The sequence below is a fragment of the Dendrobates tinctorius genome, unplaced genomic scaffold, assembly GCF_039654945.1.
Source record: "Dendrobates tinctorius isolate UK_male_01 unplaced genomic scaffold, ASM3965494v1 ptg000183l, whole genome shotgun sequence".
Classification (NCBI taxonomy): Eukaryota; Metazoa; Chordata; class Amphibia; order Anura; family Dendrobatidae; genus Dendrobates; species Dendrobates tinctorius.
In genome coordinates this window covers 9,508,858-9,522,429 of record NW_027361850.1, presented here as the reverse complement: position 1 = coordinate 9,522,429, position 13,572 = coordinate 9,508,858, and the positions used below count along the sequence as shown (strand labels likewise).

At 48.2% G+C, this 13,572-nt stretch overlaps 1 long non-coding RNA gene across 1 annotated transcript; it reads left to right on the top strand.

Annotated features, from left to right (window-relative positions):
* Positions 1-4,487: 4,487 nt before the first annotated feature.
* LOC141055069 (uncharacterized) lies at positions 4,488-11,084 on the top strand. The gene is made up of 2 exons (XR_012221470.1): positions 4,488-4,976; positions 10,882-11,084. It is a non-coding gene; the product is annotated as an uncharacterized lncRNA (long non-coding RNA).
* The last annotated feature ends 2,488 nt before the right edge of the window (positions 11,085-13,572 follow it).

The following is a 13,572-nucleotide window of genomic DNA, read 5'->3' as shown; positions in this document are numbered from 1 at the left end:
ATATTGCTGAGTAAAAAAAAAAATTACCTTCATCAAAATGGCACCAGCGGGGGAACATGTGCAGTAGCATTTATCGCATTCCAATTGATGCTACTGCACAGGCGCCTACGCCAGCGCCATTTTACTGCAGCCAAAAAATGTTTGGTCTCTAGCAAAATGGTGCTGGCAGGGGTGCATTAGCAGTACCATCTATCGAGTTCCATTTTACTGCATATAATTTTTTTTTGTCTCTAGCAAAATGGCTCAGATGGGGAAGCATGCGCAGTATGCAAATGGTGTTGCCGCCTGTGCAATAGCATCTATTGCATTACGATAGTTGCTACTGCGCATGCGCCCCCACCAGCGCCATTTTGCTAGAGACAAAAAATGTAACTGCAGTAAAATGGAACGTGATAGATGCTACTGCGCATGCGCCCCTGCCATTGCCATTTTGATGGAGGTCTTTTTTTTTTTTAACCCGGCAATATTATAGGCATAATGCTATACATCAGACATGGGCAAAGTGCGGCCCGTGGCCCACATCTGACCTTCTAGCTGTTCCCATCCGGCTCGTGGACTGAGACACCCGAGGGGCTGAAAACAGTGGCCCATGGGTGCACCATGCCCTCCCCAGCCTGTCCGCGGCTGCCCCGTCACCGATATCTGCATCCTCAGCCCCTCCTTCCACCAATCAACGTGTGAGACAGCTGATGCAATTACGTCACTTTATCGCATCAGCTGTGCACAGCGGAAGGTCAGTGCTTTGGAGAGCAGAGGCAGAGCGCCTGGGGAACAGGAGTGAGGTGAGTATGTGGTGTTTTTTTATGGGAGTCTCATGCTGTACATGGGAAAGCTGTGGGGATCTCATGCTGGACATGGGGAGGCCATGGGGCTCTCATACTGATCATGGGGAGGCTATGTGGGACTCATGCTGATGATGGAGAGGCTTTGTGGGTCTCATGCTGATAATGGTGAGGCTATGTGGGGGCTCCTCCTGTATATAAGAGGCTATGTGGGGGATCCTCCTGTATATAGGAAGCTGTGTGGGGGCTCTTCCTGTATATAGGGGGCTGTGGGGGCTCCTCCTGTATATAGAGGGCTGTGTGGGGGCTCCTATTGTATATAGGGGACTGTGTGGGGGCTCCTCCTGTATATAGGGGGCTGTGTAGGGGCTCCTCCTGTATATAGGGGGCTCTTTGTAGGCTTCTCCTGTATATAGAGCTCTGTGGGGGCTCCTCCTGTATATAGAGGTCTGTGGGAGCTCTTCCTGTATATAGAGGGCTCTGAGGGGGCTCCTCCTGTATATAGGGGCCTGTTTTGAGGCTCCTCTTGTATACGGGGGACTGTGTGAGTGCTCCTCCTGTATATTGGAGGCTGCGTGGGGGCTCCGCCTGTATATGGGGGGCTGTGTGGGGGCTCTTCCTGCATATAGGGGACCATGTGGGATCTCATATGATATATAGGAGGATGTCAGCATACTTAATTCTGCTCAATATTAAGTGATACAATTAATATTAATATAAAATAATTATAAATGATATGTTCATATTGAGCAGAATTAATTTCAGCCTATTTGTTCGACCTCCACAACAGTCACGGTCTGTCATGTGGCCCCTCAGGAAAATTAATTGAAATCAATTGCCCACCCCTGCTATACATGATACGGCACAGACACCACTTTGCTCAATGTAATTTTTTTTTTCTAAACCCATCATAATATGCAATATGGAAAATAGGAGACAGGTCAGTGAAGAATCAGTGACCTATCAAAGGCCCATAGGGATGCATATTTAAGCAGAGTACCACATAAAGACCCCCCACACTCCCACCCACAGGCCGCCCCGAAGTATATCATTACCTAAAAACTGAAAATACAGATTAAATAACCACAAGCCGAATTTCATCAACCAAGATATCATTTTAATCAGTATAATGGCGCCAACCTGACACTGTCTGTAGGTTACTCAGTACAATCCTGCTGACCAGTTCGCTTTATATTGTTAGTTACTATCTTATTGATGATCCTCGCATTGATCTAATTTTTCTCTCTTTTTAAGCTTTCTAGGAATCTGTATAAGGTCATTCTCTCACGATGCATTCCCAATTAGTTTTTTTATGCAATTTTCAGAAAATACTGTAGAATTTTCACATTTTTATAGCATTTTTGGGAAAAGATAAAAAAATCCTCAGTGAAAATGAATCTTCTGAACATCACCTTGGTAATAGGTAATCAAATTCCCAGGCAGCTTATGACAACTATTTCTTTGAAAAGAGCAAAGATTGCAGGCTTCCAAGTACTAAGTGGGATCAACGTTGGGCAAAAAAGTATTGCAATGGGGTAGAGAAAGATTCCTAAACTTCATGCAAAAGCTAAACAATGTCAATAAGTCATAACATAACCTCAACGAAATTCTAACAATTAATTGGGATTAGCTCAAATACAGATAACAGGTCAGTCCGTGGGCCTATAAGGCCTCATTGCCATTCTAAAGCAAATTTATTGGGTGTTCTTTGTATAGAGTTCTTCTCCACTAAAGAAATGCCTCCAAGAAAGAACAGTGCCATATGTACGTCATCTGCTGGAGAAGCCACCATTTATGTTTTTGTTAGATTCATAGTGAAATTGACATTGAACAATTGGGATAATATTGAGGACTACTTATGGCTCTATATAGAACAGAAGGTAAGTTCTGGAGTCAGTGATCTGTAAGATCTCTGATTAGTTTAGTGGAACTGTAGCAAGTCCATTATTGAAAAACAAAGTTATGGCAAAGTAAATTGGTCTAACTCAAATTCATTTTAAAGGAGAGTGACTGTACATGAGTGACCCTGTTTTCACTGATGGTCCATATCTAGAATAAGTAAGGGTGGATTTTTGGTAACTTTGAACTGATGACTTACAAATTTCTCCTGTGAAACCACCACACTTGAGAATAGTTTTAGCTATTGCTTTAACAATTGTGGAAATCATTTTCTACTGTGGCCCTACAAGACAAAAAAATGGTCATTTTTGGCACAAAAAGCTTTGTAAGGCAAGGACATATACCATGTTCCTTCCATTTCAGCTCTTCTATTTGTGGACCCACCATAACAACCCTAGATCTTTGCATCCTGTAACCCTAAGTATGTCAGCTTGACTTCCATCAAACCTAAGTGAACCACTTCCTCTCAACAAATACAGTTTGAAGAAATGGAAAATCATTTCCTTACCGGTAACCATAATCATTGGAATAAACTTCATCTCGAGACTGAGACATAACATAAAAGCTTTAGGTAAGGAATGTTCTTTTTAGTTGAGGCAACAGGCAGCTTACACAAAAGAACTGTTAGGTTCTTATCGACTTTAATTATACAGAAGAAATACGGTAATCATTTTTCACTAAAACTTGAGTTCCTACTGATTTCCATTCAGACATGCTATAAATGTGCTGTGACACCCACTTATTCTTTGTACTCAGCAGAGATCCCCTACATGGTGTTTATTATTGGGAGATTTGGCGGCAGCGTAGTGAAATGACACACCATTATAGGGTTTAGTGGAAGACCCTTTAGCAGAGGTTTAAAAAAATGATGAAAACACAGTAACCGCCATTCATGACTTGGAAGCAGCAGGTATGGAGAAGTGAGGAGACCTTCCAGAAACCAGTGACTTGATCGTTGGGTCAGCCAATCTCAGAGGAGGCTCCTATCTCTGGGAATACATCGTGTGGGTTCCCTGATGACATATTTCGAATGGTATTGCACACGATCATGGTGTAATGAATTATAATGAGCACGGGATAGGCATTTTCTCTCTGTGGATATAACCATTATCAGATACAATGCCTAATGGTGCTCTGCACTAGCTCCTGCACGGAACCCTCTCCAGGGAATTAGCTGGGGACTATATTATGGATATTATGATATTTACCTGGAGTACATACATCTATGACCTGCGTCTTCTTCATTGAATCCAATCATAGCCAACCATTACCTACTCTGGTGACCATGAATGGTGATAGAATCCATAAGCTAAGGTGACCATAAAGGCAACAGAACAGATTTGTCACACACTGACCGTATCAATGAACAGTACGCTGATAAAAAGCACTGCATGATGGCATGACGTGGCATATTACATGCTAAAAACACACTGTATGACGGAGAAGACTGCAATGTACATCCTGCTCCGAAATATTGCAGCTGTAATACAATTATGGTAATAATAATATGGCAGGAATCATGATGCCATATGTAAAAAGGCTGTAGAATATACACACATGCTAACAAGGTTGTCATATGGATTCCTCATGTTTTAGGGGTTAGGTTACCCATGACAGAGACATGTTGCTGGTATGATGCGGTATATATATGACATAGTTACCTATGCTTACACTCAGCAAGTGATGGAGCAATGAACCCTGTGCCCCTCAAATGGCAATGTGATTTTACAATTCTATGCGGACTACCCACTTACCCCCTTGTAAAAGGAGGAAACAGAAACTATGGGGAACTGGTGGATCTGTGCAGCAATCGCCAAAGACAAGGGACATCCAAGCGTGAAGGGACAATCGCATCCAGAGTCTCATCCAGTGAGACCGCCAGGAACAGTCACATCCAGAGAGACCGCCAGGAACAGTCACATCCAGAGAGACCGCCAGCAACAGTCACATCCAGGGAGACCGCCAGCAACAGTCACATCCAGAGAGACCGCCAGCAACAGTCACATCCAGAGAGACCGCCAGGAACAGTCACATCCAGAGAGACCGCCAGCAACAGTCACATCCAGAGAGACCGCCAGGAACAGTCACATCCAGAGAGACCGCCAGCAACAGTCACATCCAGAGAGACCGCCAGCAACAGTCACATCCAGGGAGACAGAGGAAAATATGGCATCCAGGAAAAACCTTAAAAGCAAATGACAGGTGGAGAGAGATTCCCATCCATGACAGTGAGGACAGCCAGAGCCAGTGTCCAGAGGCTACAGGGAGGAGAAGCTGATGGGCAGCAGAAAGAAAGTGAGCCTGCCCCCAGCCCAGAAATAAGACAGATCCAGGGAGAGAGAGAGCAGCAGGAGGAAGAGCAGCTCACAGCCACACTGGAGAAGACATCATCAGCCCACAGCGGGCATCCTCACATCCAGGGGGCACATACATCCACAATGGAGAGACACAGAAAACCAGCCCCTGAAGAAAAGGACATCCAGGGATGGAGACACAGCGACCACCCCACTGTGCACCCGATGGGGAGGAGCTGCTGTACAAAGAGCCTCACCCAGATCTGCAGCTGAGTCAGTGCCGGGCACACGTGTGCACAACCCTCACCGGGGGCACAGCAGGGAGGCCATTGTACCCTCACATACCTTCCCACTGACCTACCTCCAGCACGGACGGGGGGACTACATGGATTCTGCAGAATCCGAGACAGCAGGATTTGTAGCCATTGTAACAAGAGCTAGGTCATGGCATGTATTATTTGGTGCTGTGTGTCCTGTGGTCATCAGGTCAGACACTGGGCATCTGTTACCATCCCTTATATATACACTAGATGGTGGCCCGATTCTAACGCATCGGGTATTCTAGAATATATATGCAGTTTATTTTTGAAGATTTCATAATAATGCACCCCCCCCAATCCTGATATGTATGGTTCTCTCACCCCCAATCCTGATATGCATGCTACCCCTCACTCCCCAATCCTGGTATGCATGGTCCTCTCACCCCCCAATCCTGGTATGCATGGTCCTCTCACCCCCCAATCCTGGAATGCATGATCCTCTCACCCCCCAATCCTGGTATGCATGATCCTCTCACCCCCCAATCCTGGTATGCATGGTCCCCTCACCCCCCAATCCTGGTATGCATGGTCCCCTCACCCCCCTATCCTGGTATGCATGGTCCCCTCACCCCCCTTTCTTGGTATGCATGGTCCTCTCACCCCCCAATCCTGGTATGCATGGTCCTCTCACCCCCCAATCCTGGAATGCATGGTCCTCTCACCCCCCAATCCTGGTATGCATGATCCTCTCACCCCCCAATCCTGGTATGCATGGTCCCCTCACCCCCCAATCCTGGTATGCATGGTCCCCTCACCCCCCTATCCTGGTATGCATGGTCCCCTCACCCCCCTATCCTGGTATGCATGGTCCCCTCACCCCCCTTTCTTGGTATGCATGGTCCCCTCACCCCCTTTTCTGATATGCATGGTCCTCTCACACCCCAATCCTGGTATGTATGCTCACCGTCACCCCCCTTTCCTGGTATGTATGGTCCCCTCACCCCCCAACGCTGGTATGCATGGTATCCTCACCCCCCTTTCCTGGTATGCATGGTCCCCTCACCCCCCTATCCTGATATGCATGGTCCCCTCACCCCCCATTCCTGATATGCATGGTCCCCTCACCCCCCAGTCCTGGTATGCATGGTCCTCTTACCTTCCTTTTGGGGTATGCATGGCCCCCTCACCCCCCAGATGCATGGTCCTCTCACCCCCCAATCCTGGTATGCATGGTCCTCTCACCCCCCAATCCTGGTATGCATGGTCCCCTCACCCCCCTTTCTTGGTATGCATGGTCCTCTCACACCCCAATCCTGGTATGTATGCTCACCGTCACCCCCATTCCTGGTATGTATGGTCCCCTCACCCCCCAATCCAGGTATACATGGTATCCTCACCCCCCTTTCCTGGTATGCATGGTCCCCTCACCCCCTTTCCTGATATGCCTGGTCCCCTCACCCCCCAATCCTGGTATGCATGGTCCTCTTACCCCTCTTTTGGGGTAAGCATGGTCCCCTCACCCCCCAGTCCTGGTATGCATGGTCCTCTCACCCCCCAATCCTGGTATGCATGGTCCCCTCTCCCCCAGTCCTGATATGCATGGTCCCGTCACCCCCCTTTCCTGGTATGCATGGTCCCCTCACCCCCCTTTCTTGGTATGCATGGTCCCCTCACCCCCCTATCCTAGTATGCATGGTCCCCTCACCCCCCTTTCTTGGTATGCATGGTCCCCTCACTCCCCAATCCTGGTATGCATGGTCCCCTCAACCCCCTATCCTGGTATGCATGGTCCCCTCAACCCCCTATCCTGGTATGCATGGTCCCCTCACCCCCTATCCTGGTATGCATGGTCCCCTGACCCCCCCAATCCTGGAATGCATAGTCCCCTCACTCCCCAATCCTGGAATGCATGGTCCTCTCACCCCCCAATCCTGGTATGCATGGTCCTCTCACCCCCCAATCCTGGTATGCATGGTCCTCTCACCCCTCTTACCTGGTATGCATGGTCCTCTCATCCCCAATCCTGGTATGCATGGTCCCCTCACCCCCCAATCCTGGTATGCATGGTCCCCTCACCCCCAATCCTGGTATGCATGGTCCCCTCACCCCCCTATCCTGGTATGCATGGTCCCCTCACCCCCCTTTCTTGGTATGCATGGTCCCCTCACCCCCTTTGCTGATATGCATGGTCCTCTCACACCCCAATCCTGGTATGTATGCTCACCCTCACCCCCCTTTCCTGGTATGTATGGTCCCCTCACCCCCCAACGCTGGTATGCATGGTATCCTCACCCCCCTTTCCTGGTATGCATGGTCCCCTCACCCCCCTATCCTGATATGCATGGTCCCCTCACCCCCCATTCCTGATATGCATGGTCCCCTCACCCCCCAGTCCTGGTATGCATGGTCCTCTTACCTTCCTTTTGGGGTATGCATGGCCCCCTCACCCCCCAGATGCATGGTCCTCTCACCCCCCCAATCCTGGTATGCATGGTCCTCTCACCCCCCAATCCTGGTATGCATGGTCCCCTCACCCCCCTTTCTTGGTATGCATGGTCCTCTCACACCCCAATCCTGGTATGTATGCTCACCGTCACCCCCATTCCTGGTATGTATGGTCCCCTCACCCCCAATCCAGGTATACATGGTATCCTCAACCCCCTTTCCTGGTATGCATGGTCCCCTCACCCCCTTTCCTGATATGCCTGGTCCCCTCACCCCCCAATCCTGGTATGCATGGTCCTCTTACCCCCCTTTTGGGGTAAGCATGGTCCCCTCACCCCCCAGTCCTGGTATGCATGGTCCTCTCACCCCCCAATCCTGGTATGCATGGTCCCCTCTCCCCCAGTCCTGATATGCATGGTCCCGTCACCCCCCTTTCCTGGTATGCATGGTCCCCTCACCCCCCTTTCTTGGTATGCATGGTCCCCTCACCCCCCTATCCTAGTATGCATGGTCCCCTCACCCCCCTTTCTTGGTATGCATGGTCCCCTCACTCCCCAATCCTGGTATGCATGGTCCCCTCAACCCCCTATCCTGGTATGCATGGTCCCCTCAACCCCCTATCCTGGTATGCATGGTCCCCTCACCCCCTATCCTGGTATGCATGGTCCCCTCACCCCCCAATCCTGGTATGCATGGCCCCCTCACCCCCCAATCCTGGTATGCATGGTCCCCTCACCCCCCAATCCTGGTATGCATGGTCCCCTCACCCCCCTTTCCTGGTATGCATGGTCCCCTCACCCCCCTTTCCTGGTATGCATGGTCCCCTCACCCCCCTTTCCGTGTAGCCGCGACCAATCAGCGTCGCGGCCCTCTGTCCGCGACCAATCAGCAACGCGGCCCTGTAGCCGCGACCAATCACTGCCGCGGCCCTGTACAAAAATAATATTAAAAAATAAAAAAAAGTTATTCTCACCTTCCGACAGCCTCCTGTATTCTTTCCACGTGCCCGGCCTCGCGTTCCCAGTAATGCTTTGCGGCTTAGACCGCTGATGACGTCAGTCTTCTTTCTCGCTCTCGCAAGAGTGACGTCGGTCTTCTTTCTCGCGAGAGTGACGTCATCAGCGGTCTAAGCCGCAAAGCATTACTGGGAACGCGAGGCCGGGCGCGTGGAAAGAAGACAGGAGGCCGTCGGAAGGTGAGAATAACTTTTTATTTTAATTCTCTTTTTTACAGATTAAGGCCTGGTGGCCACGACCAATCAGCGGCAGGCGCAGCTTACCGTTACAAACAGCTGCGACTGTCGCTGATTGGTTGCGGCCTGGCGGCCGCAACCAATCAGTGGCCCGCGATTTCGGTTACAGACAGACACGATAAGGCGTTTATATATATAGATGAGGAAAGAATATCTGATGCCCACCCTAGACAGTGTGCCCTGTGGTCATCTGGTCAGGATACTAGGCATCTGTTACCAGCTCTTATACATACATGTGGAATGAATATCTGATGTCCACCCTAGACAGTGTTCAGTGGTCATTGGCAGCTGGCATCAGGTCAGGACACTAGGCATCTGTTACCATCCGTTATATATAAATGTGGAATGAATATCTGATGCCCACCCTAGACAGTGTGCATTGTGGGTATTGGTCGTTACAACTACTTACTGACTGTTGATTCAGTTTCTCAAATAATGCCCCCAAAGTGCCAGTTCAGGTCTTGTAACTCACAAATTTTCTGAATGGGGTGATTGTATTATAAGTGTGCCGTAGTAACCTTAAGGAGTGTACATTTCTAAATGTACCATACCCTTTAATACGGTACTATTATGCACGTGCTGCCACCAGGTTGCTGTGCAGAAAATATTTTGCTTTGTGAACCACACAGTAAGGCTATGTGCCCACGGTGCGTGTTAAAACGCACACCAAAAACCGGACTCCTTCCCAGAAATCACCGCGATTTTACCGCGATTTTGCCGCGATTTTCGTGTGCGATATTCAAGCACTTTCCAAGCGATTTGAAGCATCGCTTGGAAAGCGATTGACAGGTTGGTCACACTCGTCAAACATAGTGTTTGACAAGTGTGACCAGCTTTTTACAATTGAGGCCGCCTATGCAGCATCAATAGTAAAAGATAGAATGTTAAAATGCTAAAAAAAATAAAAAATCGGGGTATATTTACCTTCCGGCGTCCCGCGATGCATTCCAGGGCTCAGCGTTCCCAGTAATGCCTTGCGAGACCTGTGATGACGTAGTCTCGCGTTGGTATAGCGATCTCGCGAGACCGCTAGAGTCACGCGAGACTACGTCATTACAGGACCTTGCCGCAAGGCATTACTGGGAACGCTAGGCCGGGAATGCAGCGCGGGACGCCGGAAGGTAAATATACCCCGATTTTTTATTTTTTTTACAGGGGTATGGTGCCCAGGGCCTGGAGGACAGTCTCCTCTCCTCCACACCGTGGGTACCAACCGCACATGAGACGCTTAACTTCCCGCATGGTGGGCATAGCCACATGCGGGAAGTAAGCGATTCTCATGCATTCCTATGGGTGCGGAATCGCGGCTATTCTTTGCGATTCCGCACAAAAGAATGAGCATGCTGCGATTTTTTCCGTGATGCGATTCCGCCGCGGAAAAAAGTGCAGCATTAGCACAGCATGTGCGGAATGCCATAGGAATGCATGGGGGGCGTTCTGTACACAATTTTTAAACGTTTTTGCGCCGAAAATCGCGGCATAAACGCTTAAAAATCGCTACGTGGGCACACAGTCTTAATACACCTTAGACTATGTGTGAGAGGTGGTGGTACACATTATCCCTGAGAACCACATTGCTCGAAGTGAGATTATATCAGTGCTGGTGTGAAAGGAGCAAAATGTCAGATTTCCCAGACATGATCCATCATAGATAGGGCATGTTATAAATGTTACAGTTTGCACTACCATAAATCAGCACTGGTCTACTCCCCGTGGGTCTTTCCAAATCATTTTATCATTTTTCAGTCATTTCCTCATGCCTAAAAATTTATTTTTGACATTCACTGATCTTATCCCCAGTGAGTGACAAACCACCTTTACTATGGCCTTGTGTATATATATATATATATATATATATTTTATATATTTAATATCGTTGTAGCATACCAATGTATATTTCATGTTGCTGTATTATTTATATATTATGTGTTGCTATGTTTCTGCACCAGGAGTGCGCTTCACTGTGGTGACGCTTTACAGGGAGGACACTGAGGGGCCGTCTGAGATGCTCCGTCCCGCGGAAACACTTAGTGACTAAAGGAACAGTGAAGGGAAAGATGAAGTAAAGTGCCGTCTTTACTGTGATGGAAATGGTGGTTACTACGTGGATGTGCTGTGTCCTGAAGTAAATAAATTTGTTCAGTTAAGAGTTGCCTTGGACTGTGTCTCTATTCATTGGGATCCAGGATCAGCTTTAACCCCTTAGTGACGGAGCCAATTTTTTAAATTCTGACCAATGTCACTTTATGTGGTAATAACTCTGGAACACTTCAACAAATCCCATTGATTTTAAGACTGTTTTTTTGTGGCATATTATAATTTATTATAATGGAAAATTTAGGTCGATAAGTTTTGTGTTTATTTATAAAAAGTTTCAGAAATTTGACAAAAATGTAAAAAAATTGCATTTTTCAAAACTTGAATGATTATCCCTTTAATCCAGATAGTCATATCACACAAAAACATTAATAAATAACATTTACCACATGTCTGCTTTACATCAGCACCATTTTTAAAACGCTATTTTAGTAGCCTTTTAGGAGGTTTAATAATGTAGGAGCAATTTTTCATTTTTTCAAGGAAATTTACAAAATTTATTTTTTGAGGGACCTATCCAGGTTTGAAGTGACTTTGGGGGTCCTATATATTGGAAGACCCCAGACATGATACCATTTTAAAAACAGCACCCTTCGACATATTGAAAACTGCTATCAAATAGTTTATTAACCCTTCAGGTGATTTTCAGGAATTAATGCAAAGTGGTATAGCAGGAATGAAAAAGTGTTTGTTTACCACCTAAATGTCGCTGACTTCTGAACTGACCGCTAGAGCCGTGAGACTCTAAGGGTGTGTGCACACGCTGCGGATTCTGCTGCGGATCCGCAGCGGTTTTGGTCCTGCGGATCCGCAGCAGTTTCTGCTGCGGTGTACAGTACCATAATATCCTATGGGAAATGGAAACCGCAGTGCAGACTGTGCGGATTTTTCCACGCGGATTTGCTGCAGTTTCAAATACGCAGAAAGAATTGACATGTCAATTCTTTCTGCAGATTCTGCTGCGGTTTACCATCTACTCCATTGTAGAGGTGATAAACTGCAGGGCAAAACCGCAGGCTAATCCGCAGATCTTTTGACCTGCGGATTTACCTGCGGATTTTACAAAATCAGCGTGGACAAATCCGCAGAGCATTCCGCAGTGTGTGCACGTACCCTAAAGCTGCTATTTGGCCATGAACTGCTATGGAAAACATTAGGACCACACAATCATGATCTCGGTGTGTAAATTAGGCTAAAGCAGAAGCCCCCACAATCTATTAACCATTTATTAGATGTAGTCAATTTTGACAGCAGCACCTAAGGGGTTAAACAGATCTGGATGGTGCCAACACTAATAATTTGTGATACAGCAAGTTGTCAACTATAGTGTACAGCTATCAGCTGCTGGATTGTCACCTGTAAGGGGATGCTATTCTCTTATATCTCAGGTCAGTAAAAAGACATATTGGCTGTCATTAACGGGTTAAGTCAGCGAAGCGAAGAAGACTCTTGACAGCACTGTGAGTGCTGATAGTACCATGCACGTGAAGAGGTACTGTTTTACTGTAGAGGGAGGCCAGGTTATACAATGTCTGAGATACTCAGCCACAACTACTGCCCTGGCTGACCTTTACAGCACAAATCCTACAGATGATGTGGTCTTCATGACATGCATCAATATGTGAGGAAAAAATGTCAATGTATGAAGACCATGGGCGGACATGCCGCCGGTTCAACCGGTGCGGCTGCATCGGGGCCCAGAGGCTCCAGGAGGCCTCTGCAGGGTGGCTAATAATGAGGGCAATCTGGCCGGTTTCTCCGGGCCCGAGGCTCCGGGGGACCCCTGGCCAGATTGCCCTCATGTGCGGCGGGAAGGGAGCGATCCCAGCAGCTCCGCTGCGTGCAATAGAAAATAGCAGGAGCAGAGCTGCAGGGATCCATCCTGCTTCATGCCCGACGCACGCGCTTCCTGTCTCTGACACAGAGCAGCGCCGCTGGATGACGTAATCATTCAGCAGCTGGCTAGCCACTGTGCCAGAGCGAGGAAGCGCGGGCGCAGGTGATGCTGTGGCTGCGGACAGGTGCTGTGTGTGTGTTTTGTATACATGTGTGTGTGTGTGTATGTGTTTTGTATGTATGTGTGTAGAGATTAGTGGTGGTTTGTGTGTGCATGCTTGCATGCGTAGCACTGCGGGGGAATATGCAGAGGTCAATGGTGCTGTGTGTGTGTCTGTGTGTGTCGGTACAGGAGTGGGGAATGATGGGGAGAAGGCAATAATGGGGTGATGGGGAGAAGGCAATGATGGGGGTGATGGGGAGAAGGCAATGATGGGGTGATGGAGAAGGCAATGATGGGAGTGATGGGGAGAAGGCAATGATGGGAGTGATGGGGAGAAGGCAATGATGGGAGTGATGGGGAGAAGGCAATGATGGGGGTAAAAGAAATGATGATGGGGTGGTGGGGAGAATGTAATAATGGTGGTGGTAGAAAAGGCAGTAATGGGGGTGGTGGGGGAGGAGGAAATGATGGAGGTGGTGGAATGGGCAATGATGGGAGTGGTGGGGGAGAAGGCAATGATGGAGGTGGTGAAGAGGGCAATGAT